We start from the raw sequence: 15,129 nt of genomic DNA, 5'->3' as shown, positions 1-15,129 counted from the left end.
CGAGTCCAGTGGATATGGGCTACGAGTATAAAATAAACATCAGATTTTAGAGACTTAGTATAAAAATTATAAATGTCTCATTTATAATTTTTATTTTGATTATATTTCTAAAGAATAAACTTTTGATGTGAGTTAAATGTTATTCAAATTAAATTCACCTGTTTTGGGTTGTCCCCCCCCCCCCTTCCCTTTCTCTTAAGTCCTAGAAAATTTAAAATCACACATGTGGATCACATTATATTTCTATATATTTCTACAATGCTACTTTAGAGGTAATAATATTTGGAGGTAAACAGATACCTGCTATATATAGATTTGTAAGAATTTAATGATTTATTAGATATTGAAGTAGAATAAAGGAGTCATTAGAGAAAAATTTTAAAACCTGATCAAGTTTCAAAAGTAAAATAAATATTTTCCAGACAGAAAAGGAAGCAAGGCATTTGAGATGCAGATATGTGTGTTATTAGTGTATGCCAGGGGAATTAAACATTGCTTATTGCTAGAAAATAAAATGTGATAGGAGAATGGCAAAACATGATATTCTACCAGATCATGATCAAGGTGAAGGAGGGTCCTGTTTGCCACCCTGAGGATCTGAAATTGTGTCTGAAAGATGAAGTCACTGACAAGTGTTAGGCAGCGATGGGCCCTGTCTAGTCACCTGGAATTGTCAGGTTAGATGGTTAGAGGGCCAGAGGACTCAGAAATAAGTCTCATGTTTCTAGCTTGTGTCATTGGGAGAACAATAATGTCACCTGATGACAAATAAATGTAGCCCTAGAGAATACTGTTTTCTGTGGCATTGTTGTAGGTTTATTGACTTCCTCGATTTGTGGAGGGTGATATAGGGGTGAGCTGAGACAATGGGGAAACGTTCAAGTTTAGACACATGGAAACTTAGCAATTGAATAGTAGTAGTTTTTCTGATATGCGGACATTTCAGCTCAGAGCCCAGACAGGACTGAGGAGGGTCATAGACTTGCAGATGCTGAAAATTGCAAAGTTACTAAACAAGTTGGGAGTCATTCACTTGGAGTTCCTTGACTAACAGGCATTCTAAATAGGCATCTCCACGAAGACTGAATGTTCCCATTTACAGGCAGGTCACCACCGTGATCTACAGGCATTATGAGATCAGAAAGTCATGCTCTGTGCTTAACATCAAACTCAGGAACCATTCAGAAATCCTTCCACAAGCCGGGCCCTCACCACAGTTAATTTCAGGAATCCTAATTAGCTATAAATTTTCCAATGACTGTGCTATTGTATGGATGAGGTAAATCACTGGTAATTAGAATGATCCCAAGGACAGAATTCTTTATTGGAGGAGTAATCAAAAAGGGTAAAGTTGCCTGGCCAGCATGGCTCAGTGGTTGAGAGTTGACCTATGAACCAGGAGGTCATGGTTCAATTCCTGGTCAGGTCACATGCCCAGGTTGCAGGCTTGATACCCAGTGTGGGGTGTGCAGGAGACAGCCAATCAATGATTTGCTCTCATCCTTGATGTTTCTCTCTCTCCCTCTCCCTTTCTCTCTCTGAAATATATATATGTATGTGTGTGTGTGTATATATGTATATATATATATATATATATATATATATATATATATATAGAGAGAGAGAGAGAGAGAGAGAGAGAGAGAGTTATATATGACCCTTTTTCATTGTGGTGAGCATGTCAGATGGCTCATGATTTCAAATACCAATGGGACATCTCTGCCTTGATTGTCTGACCTGCTCTTCAAGCCTAATATGCCAACAGAAGATTTTTCTTCTCCAACTGCAAAAATGATGTTCTTTCCCTTTTATGGGAAATGACACAATCATGTCCACCCGGATCATCAAGTTAAAAGAGGCCTGTGTCATTTTGCTCAAGGGACTAATGCAGTGGTCGGCAAACTCAGTCAACAGAGCCAAATATCAACAGTACAACGATTGAAATTTCTTTTGAGAGCCAAATTTTTTAAACTTAAACTTCTTCTAATACCACTTCTTCAAAATAGACTCCCCCAGGCCGTGGTATTTTGTGGAAGAGCCACACTCAAGGGGCCAAAGAGCCGCATGTGGCTCGCGAGCCGCAGTTTGCCGACCACGGGACTAATGCACTATTATTCTTATAACTGTCTATCAAATCCTTTCCTTCTGCCTTTTCTGCAGCCACTTTATTTCTTCTTTTAAATATATTTTTTATTGATTTCTTACAGAGAGGAAGGGAGAGGGATAGAGTTAGAAATATCGATGAGAGAGAAACATCGATCAGCTGCCTCCTGCACACCTCCCACTAGAGATGTGCCCACAACCAAGGTACATGCCCCTGACCAGAATTGAACGTGGAACCCTTCAGTCCGCAGGCCAACACTCTATCCACTGAGCCAAACCAGTTAGGGCTGCAGCCACTTTCTTATTCCATAATTGTTTTCATGTTTTTTATTGTCTCCTCAATCAGATCTGATTTTTCGGTCTTCCTTAGATAACCCTTTCAGCATCTGGTCTTCAGGGGAGGTGTTTCAATGTGTACCTCTGTTACCACATGGTCCCATGGACAGCATTGGTTTCCAGGGCAGGAAGTCGGAGGGGGAGGGAGGGAGAGCCACCGTCTAAACTTCGGACTCTATTCCAATGAGTGTGGTTCTTTTTCTTTTCATTTGTGGACCTGCAAGTAAGACTTCCTTTACTGTAATTGTTCTACTGTTTAGAAACTTGGCCAATTATTTCATCTGGCTTCAAAATACTTACCAACTTAATTTTCCTCCTCTTTCATTTCTCTTATAATGGAGTTGTAACACATAGTAAAATGGAAGATTCTGTGGAGAAAGCAAAAGCGTAAAAAAAATTGAAATGCAGAATGTACTACAAGGACAATGATGAGTTTTGCTATTCTAAGGGCATGGCCCAGATCAGGGACATGAGGAAGGGATGTAGTTGAGAGAGAGAGTTCTCAGGTCACACCTTCAGAGAGAAATGATCAATGTTACTATTCCCCTTTCTGAAGTTGGGAGGGCTGTGGGTACTACATTTTTATCTTATGCCTTGTGAGAAGGCATCCAGAGGTCTGTGGAAGGTGTCTGATATGTGTTCTTAAACCTAAGTGGGGCCAGGGAGTGGATTGGTGCCTGATTCATCCCTGTGAAAACAGTAAAATACAAATGGAGGCAAGCCTGGCCAGTGTGGCTCAGCTGTTGAGCATCAACCCATGCACCAAGAGGTCGTTGGTTCAATTCCTGGTCAGGGCACATGGCCATGTTATGGGCTAGATCCCCAATAGGGGGCATGCAGGAGGCAGCCAATCTATGTTTCTCTCTCATTGATGTTTCTCATCTGAGTGGCTCAAAAATAAGTGTTGAACTCAGTTTCCTACCAAAGATGAGGGAGGAAGCAGCAAATTAAGGCATTCAAAGTTTAGTTGATAAACCCTATTAATATTCCAAAATCAGATATTCTTTAGCTCCAAATAATGTAGAATTACAATACATTCCTAATAATAACAACAACAACAATGTAAACTTTTATAGAAACTTTTATTCCAAGAGTGAAACTACTTAGGTATGCAGTAATAAGCTAAATTTGAATCTAAAAGCATATGACCTGGTCCTTAATTTTGATTGCCTATACTGTTTAAATCTTTGTTTTCTTTTGGAATTTAAGATGCTTGAGAATTTTTTCCTTCAATATTAATGCATTTATCCAATTTAAATTCAGCTGTTTTAGAAACTCATGTGATGGCCTGCTTTGCAGCTTGATAATAATACTTCTCTTTTCAATATAATTCCAAATATCTGTAATGACATCTTTTCTAAACCAATGTTAATAACAATAAACAGCAATATCACTAAGTTGAAGGAGACATACCTGTGTCCTTTTATCATAGGTTTTTATTCCAGAGTCTTTTTCGGTTTTCCTGGGCTATTGGCTATTTGTGTACCTTATAGTTTCAGTTTTCAGGGTTTTTTTTATTTTTTATATTTTGGCTTTGTTTTTAATTCAGCAGGTGAGTTGCAATGTCAGGGTTATTCCTCTTACAAGGAGGGATTAGGTCAGGTGTTGAGATTGCTTAGGAATTCTGAACAAAATAATATGAGATGCCTAAATTTCCAAACCATAAATAATAAATTAAAGATTAGGAAGTTGACTTAGAAGTATTTTAGGGTTTCGTTATACAAAAATAAGATTTTTCTCTTTGATTCATTTGAGCATTTTTGTTTAAAATATTACTCTAAAAAATGGTTTGTTTGTTTTTTCATATCACACACATGCAAAACTTTACATACTGGAAGTTTATTGCTAAAAAGATATTATGTTATAGCATTTTTCAGTGAATTCAGTAATTTTTGAATATGTCAGTAGTATGAAGGAGGTTATGGGAAACATTGAAATATTATCAATATATTACTTATACTCTTAATTCATTCACCAAATATTTATTGAGCACCCAGTATACACTGTGCATAATTCTAATTTCAAGGGATTTAAAGACAATATTACCCACTGCATGCATTTCGTATTTCAGGAAAGGAATATATTCCAGTAACACACTTCATTTTTTAATTTTTTCTTTGACTTTGAGAGAGTGAGGAAGGAAGAGGGAGAGAGAGAAAGACATTGATCAGCTGCCTCCAGCATGCCCTCTAAGGGGGTGGGGGGTCTAGCCCGCCACCCAGGCATGTGACATGACCAGGAATCAAACTGGCAACCTTTCGGTGCACAGGACGGCACCCAATCAATGGAGCCATACCGGCCAGGCCTCCAGTAAAACATTAAAAGTACTACACTAGAAGCATTCATTGTGCATTTTTTGATCAAATGTTCTATTAGTTTCAGAGTTCTGAGTGTGTTCTTAAAATGTCAAAAGCAACTAACTACTTTTGATGATTAACTTTCATCAAGAATGTGAAATAAAAAAACCTGAAAACAAATATCTATACTTATGTCTACATATCTTACTCAAACTGAAACCAAAGAAAGTTTTAACCGCAATTTTAAAGTACCTGAGAAGTCACTGCTGTGCTGGCGGGCATTCCTGTAATACAATTTCTTTGACTTCTCTTTGAGAAAAAGAAACCTTTTTTTTTTTTGAAGGCACTTCAATGTAGCATGTTAATTCAGCATTAATTATAGAACATGTCAAACTGTATTTCAGTCAAAGCTCCCTGTAAGTCTCCAGAGCTTTCTTAATGACAGTAATTATAGGTCATAAAAAGAGTCGTCTAAAATTAACATTTCTCTCATGTCTTGATGGGAAAATGTACATGGCTGCACAGTACAGATGTTTTGATTAGTAAAATTTACACTTCCTTTCTGGTTTCAATGCCTGTCAAACTTCCCAGTGCTCCCCGCAAGGCGCTGCATCGCTCGTCTCTGTGAAGACATAAAGGTGCATCAGAGGTGTTTGGAGAAGTTCTGAAAACGCTGCACTGTGTGATTTTCTGCTGCAACTCAATGAAAATAAATCAGCAGTTTCTTCCTCAATACATGCAAGAATTCCTTTAAAAGATGAGCAAAATAAAAGTTCTTCTCTTCTAGAAAATTTCCACAAAAGAGGTTTGAAGAATTGCATTTGATGTGTGCGTACTAAATGGATTTATTCGAATGGAGGAGAGCACGGAGTCAACTTACATGCTGATCGAAGTCTCCAGGTAAACCGTGTTTCATCACATACTATCAGGAAGGACTCATGCAGTCTGCTCAGTTCTGAACTGTCCAAATTTACTTCCTAGAAAATGAGAATGGAAACATCCTGGTTTAAACAATGTTCATATCATCAAACATCCAGGGAAATATAACAAATTAAAAGAGAATCACTTCAAAGAATAAAAGGCCTACACCTTAAGTAATAATAAATCTGATACTTGAAATTCATCTCCCTGGAAAATAAAATTAGGTAAATTTTTGCAAGGGCATTCAGAACAGCCAATGCAGTTTATTAATAATTTCCTGTTTTCATATCAGAAGCTCATATTATCTGGTGGCAGCCACAGTAGACCTCTGCAGATATTTAATAAAGCTGCCATCCATAATCCTCTCTGAGCACCTCTAACCTTCCAACTAAACACACGGTGCGGTAACCCCTCAGAAGGACAGCACCATGTCACCTGCGAGGATGTTTGACAGCTTATTCTGCTGCATCAAGCTGGCACAAAATTACTTTTTCCAATTCCACCCCTAGTTAATAACCAAAAGTAATAATGGTGTTCAGTGTGTGTAATATTCCGAGAAGGCAAAATGAGGCAACAGAGGGGGCAAAAAGATTAGAGAGTGATTATTATGGAAGGAAGATGAAAAACAGAATCTTGTAACACAACATTTCTGTTGCAACGCCACGTGGAGAGTGCTCCATATCACAGGACAAGATGTGCAGTGCGGGCCGGGAAACGCTGAAGACACCGCCTACTGTAATTGCACTAGGCCTGTGGCTATTCTAGTTCATACAGGGTGGCATTTGAGCGTTCTCTGAGTTACTCTGAGACATTCTCTTGGGAACAAGAAATGACTTACCTTTAGTGGAAAATGTCTAGTTAATGGAAATGTATTGCTTTGCTCTCACCTATGGTTTGTAAAAATAATAAGGCATTTTGCTTATAGAATAGATCAGACTAACCTTAATCCAAATTTACAAGCACACCAAATCCAATTCAATCTATTTTAAAAAGATGAAACACCAAATTAAAAGTCTGAACCCTCAAATGAAAAAAAAAATAGATTTTTTTTAATCATATAGGCAGGATCCAGTCAGTATATACATTTGTTCTCATTAATAACAGCTGAATGACCTTGTTATGGGGCTGAATCTGACTGTGACAATTAATAGGGAAGAGGTGAACATGTTTCCTTCCTTTCTTTGCTCCTTGCTTTCTATTTTTATTTTCTTCCTACCTCCCACCAATTCCTCTCACTTTGTTTTTCCCTTCTGTCTCTTTGCCTGTTTCTCCTACTTCCTGTTCTTCCCTCTTTCTTCCTACAATATTTTGCAGAAAGGCTTTATATATTTTACACTAGAGGCCCAGTGCACAAATTTGTGCACAGGTGGGGGTCCCTCGGCCTGGCTGGCGTTTGGGACCAATCGGGGCAGTGGGAGGTTGGCCGGGCTGAGGGGCCACAGGAGGTTGGCCGGCCAGCTAGGGGGAGGGGCTGTGGGAGGTTGGCAGTGGGAACGCACTGACCACCACAGGGCAGCTCCTGTGTTGAGCATCTGCCCCCTGGTGGTCAGTGCACATCATAGCGACCAGTTGACTGGTCGTTTGGTCGTTTTTGGTTGTTTGGTTATTCGATTGTTCGGTTGTTCGGTTGTTCGGTCGCTTAGGCTTTTATATAGAGAGATTTTCTAGGCAACTAACATACTACCTATATAATGATTCTATATTCTAAATGGTCTCAGATATAAAAAAAATCATGATTAAGTTAAAGACTTTATAAAAAACTCAAAGATATCCACGTGTGTTTATATTTCTCTCACACACACACACACACACACACACACACACAGATGAAAGGTGTTTCTCACTGCCAAACCTTGCTTTATATATTGGACATATTGGAATATGCAACTGATACCTTGAGTGTCTATTAGGACTCTAAATCTGCTTTCCTTCATGTGGTCAATGTCTTCTCGGTAATATGAATTTCTACCCAGGTGTTCATGATTGAAATGGGACCATGTTCTTTGACACCACCCCCTTCACTGGCCCCATATCTAATTCTTCTCAGGGCTACTTTTTAAATGTTATTTTTATTGAATTTATTGGGGTGACACTGGTTAATAAAAATATGTAGCTTTAAGGTGTACAATTCTGTAACACATCATCTGTACCTTGTATTGTGTACTCACCATTCCAAGTCATGTCTCTCTCCTTGTCTTCTGAAGCCATCCACGGACTTCTCTCCACCCCTCTGCCACACATCAGCCAAAGCCACCATCGTTACTACTTAGCTAGAAGCTAGACCTGCTGAATGACCTCCTGTACTCCTTTTTTATCCAGACTGAACCTGACGTTCCCTGCAGGGCAGTCTTACATCATGTCCCTTCTCTTTGCAAACATCATGTCCCTTGTCTTTCGGAAGCTCTTCAGGTGCCCATTGCTTTTGGGATACAACAGACATCCTTGTGACGAATGACTATGAGGAGACGGATGATTTGGCATCTGCCCACCTCTCCGGCCTTTCCCTAGGTCATTCACCAGCTCTCATTATATCCTGCCATGTGGCCGTTCTGGTCTGCTTCTGGGCCTTCCTCGTTGGCTGCACCCTCTTTGGGGGAAGTGCCCCATTCTATGCACCTGTCATTCCCTTACTCATCTTCAGGATTCGTTTAAATTTGACTTCTTCAGTTACGCTTTCTCTGACAGCCCAGTCTAGTTCATTCCTCCATGTTGGCTTTGACAGACACATGCAAGTTTCCTTTTAGAAATACTTGCATCTCTGATTGAGCATGTTGTCCATATCATGCTGTGTCTATCAGCAGAATGAAGGCAGGGAGAAGTCTTGTTCTCTTCTATGTCCAACTTGCCTACTCAGTGCCTAGCACCCAGGAGCTTCTCAATAAATATATCGTTAATGAATTTACTGAGTATATGTATTTTCTCTCACCAAGCAGATTAGTCATTGCAAGGGTTGGTCTAAAAGAAACTAATTATTGTGCAGAAGTGTTTGTACATAGTATCTCCCTTAGGTTGGATTCCCTAGAAATGGATCTGGGACAGGATTTGTATGCAAGTGGTTAATTAAAAAGTGCTCCGAGGAGAGACCAGAAAGAAATTGGGAGGAACAGCATAAAGAAGGTGGGAGGCAAATAAGCAAGGAAGGGATTTCAGGCCAACTCCCTCCCTCAAAGGCTAGCTTCAGCCGGCCTTGCATGAGATCTATAAAGTGCAAATGATTCCTCAGCTTTGTCTGTTCCTGAGGCAACTGAACTTGTGGAGTGATGTGAACTCAGGCACCTCCAGTTCCCTGCAAGTGGATAGAAAGTGATTCACAGAGGAGGGCAGTTCTCCGAAGAGGAATAGAGGGCAGTTGGTCACAATACTATATTTTAACTGTAGCTCCGCTGGTAGCTGCCCTTGTATATAAATGTTTTGAATATTTCTAGATGATTTTTAAAGTGATATGAACTGGCATGTCCTTCTGTGGTTAATCATATAAGGTCTGATAAACTTTTTAAAAAATGTATCCTACCATCTTGTCCCTTGAAATGTCTTTCCCCTCTTCAGAAGAAAATAATTTTTATTTCCTATAATTCTGTATAAACATTGAAGCAATAGTTTAATACAATATCCCTGAAGACTGTTACCCATAAACTAAGTTCCATTTGTGAGCTCAGGATCAATGCTAGGCCTTGATGGTGCAGATTCAAAGCAATACTCAATTATATTTGTTGAAAATCAACATTTAGGGCTTTGAACAAGTCTGATGCACCATGGTTCCTGTGTTTCATCTACCTCTTGATTGAGAAATCCACAAAGTTCCCTTAAACTTGACTCCCTACCCTAGGGATGAAATGGGTTTAAGTTGACTCAGGGAATATTTCTAATAGATATAATAATACCTTTTTGGTTTGTGTCATTCTGTACCAATAACAAAAGAGAAAGTTTCTGAGCAAGGAAATTAAACTAAAAAATAAAATAAGTTAGTTATTCAAAGGATAATTTGAAGATTCCAAAATTTAATTTCAAATTAATATAAGCTGGCATATACTATAGTATCTGATACCAGGGAACTCTAAGGGTTTTGCATATGTTCCAAACTTAATTATTTTATTAATGCTGTTATAAAGAAGGGGGTTTATTTGGAGTTTTACAATCTCATTCGGCATATAACAAATGTAGTATCATTCTGGGGTTTTAGAATATTACTAGAAGCCAGGGCCTCTGAGAGAGTTATATCCCAGCCATCAAATCCAAATGTATCCCTTCATGTTCTTTGAACACCTGAACTAAACTATCTGGTTGTTTTCAATGCAACTTTAAGCTGACACAAGATAGTTGTCTGCTTAGAAATAGAAAATCACTAGATTTTAGAACAGGTGAAATCCTGCCAGATATGTATATGGGAAGGAAGGAAGGAAGGAAGGAAGGAAGGAAGGAAGGAAGGAAGGAAGGAAGGAAGGAAGGAAGGAAGGAAGGAAGGGAGGGAGGGTAGGAGGGAGGAGGAAAGAATTGAGAACACCATTTTTAGTATTAGGAATTTACACTTAAAATAATAATGATGGTAATTGTTCATATTAGACACTAGGCTAATAAATGCACATTTTCTTCCTTTACATTCTCACAGCTGGCATGTGAGTTATGTTACTTGTATTTTAGAAATAAAAAATGCCTTAAGTTCAGAAACTTTAAGCAACTTGTCTCAGTTCATACATATACTAATTGTTTAGAGCTTGATTTGAGTTGTTTGAATTAAGAATTAAGTCTTATCTATTATTACATAGTGCCTTTTATATTATAAATTAGGCAACTAAAGACCCATTTGATTTATAATTTAATTATTATTGCAAATTGCATATCAGTGGAAGATTCATTAAACATTCAGAATAAACCTAAGGGCAGTCACTATAATATATATTTTAGGGTTATGAAAGCATCTACAAATAAAATAATACTACTGAAACACAAAATAATTTAACTCTGAAACTAATAATTCATAAAATTGCAATACATTTGAACAATAATTTCTTATTTTCAAAATGTTAATAACCTATATGCCATAGGCATCAGTTCCATTATGATAGCATCATTATAAAAATATAACTAGTCAATACCTAATTTTAAGATGTATTTTCTTGAGACATCTTACCTAATAATAGACAAACATGTCAATTGACCATACTGCCACTACGCCACCAGCCAATCAGGAGTGATATGCAAATTAACCCAACAAAGATGGAGGTTAATTTGCATACACAGGCGCCCAGTGATGGGGGTGGGACGCAGGCATTCTGCCCCACCCCTGGTCTCTCAGGGCCTCTGGGCATGTGGGAAGGTGGGGCTGGAGGGAAAAGAGGCGGCTCCGGGGCCTGAGCGGAAAGGGGCTGGGCCGGAGTGGAAAGGCGGTGCCGGTAGCCAGGGAAAGGAAAGCCCATTCTAGCATGAATCTTTGTGCATCGGGCTTCTAGTCTAAATAATAAAAGCGTAATATGCTAATTAGACCAGGCATCCTTCCAGATGTCCTTCTGGACAACCTCCCAGACGAAGCCAGGGCTGAGAGGGAAGCCTGGGTCCCGGGTGCCTGCAGGTGGCTGGAGCGGGAAGGAGGCCCAATGCATGAAAATGTGTGCAAGAATAGGCCTTCCTTCCCCCAGCTGCCAGCACCGGCTTCCCTCTGGTACCAGGACCCAGGCTTCCCTCTCACTGCTGGCAGGCACCCGGGGCCCCAGGTTGGCTTCCCTCTGGCACCACCTTCATCAGGAAGGATGTCTGGAATGATGTCCAGTCTAATTAGCATATTACCCTTTTATTGTTATACATAGGCTCATCATAGTCACCCCAAACTTATCTAATTAAAGACATTGCTCTTCTTTCATAATTTTCCCATAGAAATAAGAATAGCATTTCTGATTCAATGTAAATGTAAAGATACATATTGTTTTAAATGTAAAGAATTATAGGCCTATTTTTGTTCATCAGTTTATTTTGTTCAAAAATAGATCCAGAGACATGGAAGCATAGAACAGACTGTCAAACCTCAGAGGGAAGGTAGGTAGGTGGGTGGGTTAGGAGAGATCAACCAATGAGCTTGTGTGCATATATGCATAACCCTTGGACACAGTCAATAGGGTGGTGAAGGCCTGGGGTGGGAGGCAGGGGTGGGCTTGAAGAAGTCAAGGTGGGAAAAGCGAGACATCTATAATACTTTCAAGAATAAAGTTTTAAAAGAATTACAGAAATTTTTTAAGTTCTAAATGATAATTAAGACCATACATTGAAACAGTTAAATGTGCTACTTTGTTTTGTAGCGTACCATCTTCACTAAGGATGAAAATTGATTGTTTAAATGACTTTCTGCCATCTATTTTTCAAAAAGAACATTTACATAGGCAAAATATTTTTATAGTTGTTGCATTTTTAAAATTGAAATGAAAAAAATGTCCTTTAAATTTGCCATTCTCCAAAAGCATTCTGCTCACTGTTTTTAACACTTCTGTTAAATACAATGCATTATTTTTTTAATACGCAGACCTTCCTGTTGAACTTCCAGTGATATCTGAAAAGCATAATTACAGTTCTGCTATCTCACATTAATTTTATTTTTTTCTTCAAAATAATGCACACAGTTCCAGTAATGCTTCTGGATAATATATGCTTTCTCTGTAATGCATTAATGCAATTGGCTAGCGGCTTTTCCTTGGACTTTGAATTTGTGATTTTAAAAAGGCAAATATAGCAATTAAGAACCCAGAAGAAATCCCTCATCAAATTAGAATCAGCTGACAAATTTGAACCTGAGCTAATTAACTGTGCTCTTAAGAATTTTTCTGAGAAATGAACTCAATTTAAACTTAAATTAATTAAATTAAAATATATTCTAAAGTCTGATAGATCAAAACCCATTAATTTTAGTTTAGCTGGTTCAATCCAGCCACGTCTTATGTTCTGATCTGCTATATGTCTCACCCCAGTTAATATTACAAAGTCCAGGGATCATGCACTCAAGTGTCAGATACCATTAACGTGGCCTAATATACTAGAGGTAGTGCTGCTGTAACCCAGGCATAAATGAGTGGAGAAACAAAGTCGCCCGTTCTTTCTGAGGTAGTGTCATTGAATTGACATAGAGGAAAATGTTCCTCTTCTCTCAGAATGAGGATTGTTCCCCATTCCAGTCTTCACTGAACTGGTCTTTGTAGCAACTTGACTGGTACATAAAACAAAGGACATTTGGGAGCTGTACTTTTTTATTTATGTTACAAACTTCCCCTTCAGACACACACTTTTTTTTGTCTGGTCCTTTTCTCCCCTTATACATTTTAGCCTTGCCACTGTTTAAAATAGGATGGGGGTGGGGTGGGAAACAGCAACCTATTTTATTCAAATTTTTAATTTACTAGTATTATCATATGAAGATTTTAAGAGTTGAGGAAGAATATATTAATAAAATGTCAAAAACCAAATCTGTTTAACGAGAGACTTACAGGGAGATAAAAGACAGCACTAGGCTGGTTAGTGAGAATGTAAACCACCATGCACAAGTTCCTTTACATAGGCAAAGGGCTTCAGGGAGATACTATGGGAGGATGGCTATTTCAACTGCACCTCATAGTAACCTCATTGTTGATGGGGTAAAGGTAAGCCACCATTTCCCAGGACAGTACTGTTTCTGCCTGCCATTCTGGGAAACAGTAACTATTACCAGTGCCTTGGTTTGGACATAATATTATATAGATGCTTAATTATAGGGTCCCTTTTTTGTGGCAGGGGTACCAATATTTAGAGAAGTCTGTTCAGTTGCATGAAAGTCATATATTGTGAATTCCAAAAAAAAATTGGAAAAGTCATAAGATTCTCAGAAAGATAGAAATAAGCTAAGATGACTAAACTGAGTGTCTCTTGATGAACACGGAGAATTCCACTTCTTTACAGTTTTTTAAAAAGTCTTTCACTACATGGATGAGAGGTTTGAACACACTTCTGCAGGTGGAAGGGCCGGCCTCAGGAATCCAGTTCCATGGTCCACAGAGCAAAGTAAGAGAACTTGGTTCTAGTGATATTTAATTTTATCTCCCTTTTTCCATTACTCTTTTTGTGCATGTTTCACAATGTATATAATGTAAAAGTTCAATAGCATTTAAAAGAATTTAAATAAATTTTAAAAACACATGTTGAAGGTACAATCATAAAATCTATACTGATGGGCTAGACAAACAAATTGGTTTTGACAATGATCACTGCCATGTGCTGACCTTTTATCAAACACTGGAAAGACTATGGACAATAAGGCAGTCAGAGAAAGATAAGTATCACATGATCTCACTCATTTGTGGAATATAATGAACAACATAAACTGATGAACAAAAATAGATCCAGAGTCATAGAAGCATCAGACAGACTGTCCAACCTCTGAGGGAAGGTGGGAGGTGAAGGGGTAAGAGATCAACAGAAGGACTTGTATGCATGCATGTGAGCATAACCATGGACACAGACCAGGGGAGGGGGAGAGAGGGCATGTGCTGGGAGGTGGGGTTGGTCAGGAAGTGGTCAATGGGAGAAAAAGGAGACTTACGTAATATTTTAAACAATAAAGGATTTATTTTTTTTTTTTAAAAAAAAGGACTACGGACACCAAGAGAGCATAACCTGTCCCTAATCTACTATTTAAAGACCCCAAGACAGTACCTGGAACATTTGACTATGTTATATTACCATCCTGTCTAATAAAGGGGGAATATGCAAATTGACCATCACACCATCACAAAGATGGCGGCACCCACAGCAGAGGTGGGGTTTCTGTAACACAAGATGGCTGCACCCACAGCAGAGGCCAAGTTCCCCTAACAAGCCTTAAGGAGCAATCAGCAGGGACCTGAGGCTGTGTGGCGCTGGGCCGGGGCAGGGGACCATAGCCTGTGCCCCCTGACCTGTGGGGCTTGACAGGAGACCTCAGGTCATGCCCCTCCCCCCCAGTGTCAGGCCAGGGGAATTTAGGCCGCGCCCTCTGCCCCTGGCACCAGGCCAAGGGACCTCAGGCCATGCCCCCGCCTGGCAGGGCTTGATGGGAGACCTCAGGCCGCACCTCCTGCCCCCGGCACCAGGCCAGGGGACCTCAGGCCATGCCCCCTGCCCGGCAGGGCTTGATGGGGGACCTCAGGCTGCTCCCCCCCGCCCCTGGGGACTTGAGGCTGCACCCCCCCTCCTGCCCGGCGCTGGGCCAATGGACCTAAGGCTGCACCCCCTGCCCAGCAGGGCTTGATGGGGAACCTGAGGCTGTGCCCTCTACCAGGCGGGGTTTGACGGGGGCCCTGAGGCTGTGCCCCCACCCAGCGGGGCTTGACAGGGGCCTCAAGGCGTGCCCCCCACCCCAGCACTGGGCCAGGGGACCTGAGGGTATGCTGTGGGACCTGAGGCTGTGCCCCCACCCGGTGGGGCTTGATGGGGGTGGGGCCGGCCAGGTCTGGATCTCACCCAATGGGGGTGGGGCTGGCAC

Source organism: Plecotus auritus (genome assembly GCF_963455305.1).
Source record: "Plecotus auritus genome assembly, chromosome: 11".
In the NCBI taxonomy this organism is placed as follows: domain Eukaryota; kingdom Metazoa; phylum Chordata; class Mammalia; order Chiroptera; family Vespertilionidae; genus Plecotus; species Plecotus auritus.
This window is presented reverse-complemented; position numbering follows the sequence as displayed.